Raw genomic sequence first — 3,904 nt, forward strand, 5'->3', positions numbered from 1 at the left:
ACAGTGATGATGAGCTTTCCCCTCTCTCTCTCCCTCTTCCTCTCCCTCTCCCTCTCCCTCTCAAAGATTTAAGCTCTCTCACTCTCTCTTTCATTCTTTCTTGCAAATGTTTTCTCGAAAAATTTCATGCTCGGGTTTTTGAAACTTTTTTCTCAGACCGGCATTGCTATTAGCATCGCAATTAGCGTCTCTATGTGCGTCTCTATGCACGTCACTATTAACGTTGCTATATGCGTCGTTATATGCATCACAATTAGAATTAGCAACACTAATAGCAATGCATATAGTGACGCTTTTTGCAATGTCACTTTTTTGCATTGCAAATGGCCGTGGCTATTGCCCCATTTCCTTGTAGTGCCATTCATACATTGTAAGATGTGCTTTCAATTCCAAATGGGTTTGTACCATCCATTCCCAATCCCAAGCCTCAAGTCTCTAGGTTCTTCCTTGAAGATAGGCCACATGTCCTCTATATGTTTCCATGTTGGTGTATCAATAGGACTTCTCCACTTACTACCAATTAATTGATGAGATCAGGGTAGACTTATGTTTGAACATGTGTAGTACATAAAAAAGATGGAAAAATGGTGCAAAATTTTGTGAGGCATATCTTCGCATTTTACATTTGTTCTATACCTTGCCTCTTTGCAAATTAGATAGTCTCGAGCATCTTGGTGCAAACCATGGAAAAGAATGTAGTCATTGATGCACACATAAATGCAAGTGTAGATGAGACCTACAAGAGAAGTTACATATCTCCTTGCTTGAAGGCTCGTGAGGTTGGCAATTTGTTGTGCGATGACAAAAGCCTACACATAAGATCCAAACATATACACCCATTGGTGCACAAATTAGATGCTGGATGCGTATATAGCGAGTGCCGGAAGGTCCCCAAGAACAAAAGAACTCTATTAAGCTCATAAAACAAGAAGAAAGATTTGCACAATATGAAGAAAACAAACAAATTGGGTACAATCTCCCCCCATGCCTTGTGAGCGCTCCACAAAGCATGTATTTATAAATGTATTAATCTCCAATCTAAAAAATAGCCCAATTTACAATCAGCACGCTTTGGCTTTTATGTTTGCTTTTCTCCAAATAAAAAATAAAGTTTTTGGGTGGTCTAAAGTCGAGTTGTGCCCAAATACAATGTCCAATAATAAAATATTTAAACTGAGCACCTATGTGCATACAAAATAATAAATCTTTATCAAGCCCTTCAATAAATAAGCGTGCCTAAATAAATATTAGCACAACGCCTTTAATGATAAGGCACACGCCCGTAAAAGATGATAAATTTTTCTAAGTAATTTGAATACATGCCATCGCCCGGTGCTTCCCAACGCCATCACTGCGTGGTCTGCACATCAATTGAAGTATTCAAAATTGTTAGAAAATAATAAAATTAAATCGAAAAAAGTGAATACCTAGCACTCTTCAGCTACAAAATAAATAAATAGATTGAAACTCTATCCTAACCTTAATTAAATATGAGTGCACTCTAAACTCATAAATGTCCATTAATTTAAATATGTATATTGTAAAATCACATGCTAGGGAATCACCCATGTGCACATTAAATTAACGTGATGCCTGAAAAGGGCAGGCGTCCCTGTCAACTTCTCGCACAAGGAATCCACCTTGTGTATGAGCCTCATCAAATAAATATAGTTTTACGAAATCCGCCATAAAACCGCACAGAATCCACTGTGGTTTCAGGAAATGCACCATGGAATATGTCTCGTGGCATCATATCCCCGGGGTGGGATAGCAATTGTCCTCAATTTCTATTAGCTCAATGTGGAGCGAGCAGTGAGGGGCACTTAGGTCACGTGCATCCATCCATTGGGCCTCTTCAACAGGATGATTTTTAAACTTAACCAAATATCTAGAGTATCTAGTGCCAATTCTAGTAGTCATACAATCAGTATAGTTTTAGGTTCAAGGATTTCATTTTTTTCTTCTACCAAATGAGAGCCTTCATACACAGGGTGAACATGTAATTGGCCTCTAAAAGGGTGTAGCAAACTAATATGAAAAGTATTATGAATTTTCTAGTGTTGGGATAGTTCTAATTTAAATGCATTGTCATTGATTTTGTGAATGATTTTGAAAGATCCATAAAATCTATAGGCTAACTTATCAACAGGGTGTTTCTCAACACTTTGTAATCTTCACTTTGCAATACGTAACCAAACATAATCATCAACTTTGAAACTCATAGCTTTCCTTTTATTGTTTGCTTGTTTAGTGTATTGTTCATGGGCTTTCACAATCATATCTTTGACTCAGTAAAAATAGTAGCATGCGTATTGGCAATATCATCAGCACATTGAGCTTTGTTTGACAATGATGTAACATGTGTAGGCAATCTATGTCCATAAATGATTTTAGAAGGTACTTTATGTATAGCTATATGTGGTGTATTATTGTATAAAAATTAAAGTAAATGCAAGTGTGTATCCTATGTTTGTGGTTTTGAAATTATGTATTCATGCAAAAGATCTAATATTCGCCTATTAGTAGCTTCTATTTTCCCATTGGTTTTAGGATGAAATACAAATGAAAAATCAATCTTAGTGCCTAAATTAGCAAAAAAAGTAGTCCAAAATTTATTACAGAATCTAGAAGCATGATAAAAAATAATAACTTTTGGCAAACCATGGTTAATGAAAACAATTATGCAGCTTTTAGATGTAGTTAATGTTTTCTTGCATGGGAGGAAATATGCTTGTTTGCTAAATCGATCTACAATAGTCCAAATCATATCATGATTAGCTTGTGTGTTAGGCAAACCAGTTATAAAGTCCATTGAAATATGTTCCCATGGTCATTTATGAATTGGTAAAGGCATTAACAAACCATATTACTTACCATGGCATCACTTGACTCTTTCACAAATTAAATACTCAGATACAAATTTAGAAATATGAAATTCCATTTGTCGCCAGTAAAAATCTTCAACCAATATACCTAAAGTAGAAATAATACCCCTATGGCCTTGATATGGGGGACAATGAATTTCGTGCAACACAAATGATCTAAATGGAATAGTGACACACAATCTTTTCTCATAAAATATAAATCCATTAGAATAAGACAAATAATCAATTGGAATCCAGTTATTAGCAACTAATTTATTCCAATCAGCTTGAAAACTGGGGTCTTGATCATAGGTATCTTTCATAGGAATAAGGGAAACAAAAGAAATAATGGAAATATTATGGATACTTGGTCTTCTACTCAATGCATCGGCAACAACATTCTCTTTTTCGGGTTGATATTGGATAAGTAGATAAAAACTTTGAATAAAAGTAGCCCATTTAATATGGTGGTTAGAGATTTGTGGCTAACTAAGGAGATGTTTGATACTTTCTTGGTTAGTTTTGATCATGAATTCATATCCCATTAGATAGTGTTTCCATTGATCTAAAGCTTGTACTACAGTTAACAATTCCTTATCATAGGTAAAATACTTTAGCTCAGATGGTTTAAGCTTGCAACTAGAATATGATATGGGATGTGAATCTTGCATAAGGACACACTACAACAAAAAGGCCTCTTAGACGCACTTTTAGAAGCGATTTTTGAATTGAGAGAAAATCTTACTGGTGCATCTATAAGCCCTCTATTTGTGCGTCTATCATTTCGCGTCTATAGTCTCATGTATAAGAAAATCCACACGCACCAATAGACGTGCATATATACACATCAATACAAGCATATACGAAAATCGAAATTGTTATTTATTTAATTTCTTTTGTGCGTCTACAAGCGCATCTACATGGAAAATTAAACGGGCACATAGACACGTGTATAGACGTGCTTTTACATGCGCCAGTAGATGCGAACGCAAAACCAAAAATCTTCTTTTTAAAAAAAGATATTTAATTTCTTTTTATTA

This window comes from Lygodium microphyllum, chromosome 1 (assembly GCF_053477565.2).
Source record: "Lygodium microphyllum isolate KBCC chromosome 1, Lygodium_microphyllum_v1.1.10, whole genome shotgun sequence".
In the NCBI taxonomy this organism is placed as follows: Eukaryota; Viridiplantae; Streptophyta; class Polypodiopsida; order Schizaeales; family Lygodiaceae; genus Lygodium; species Lygodium microphyllum.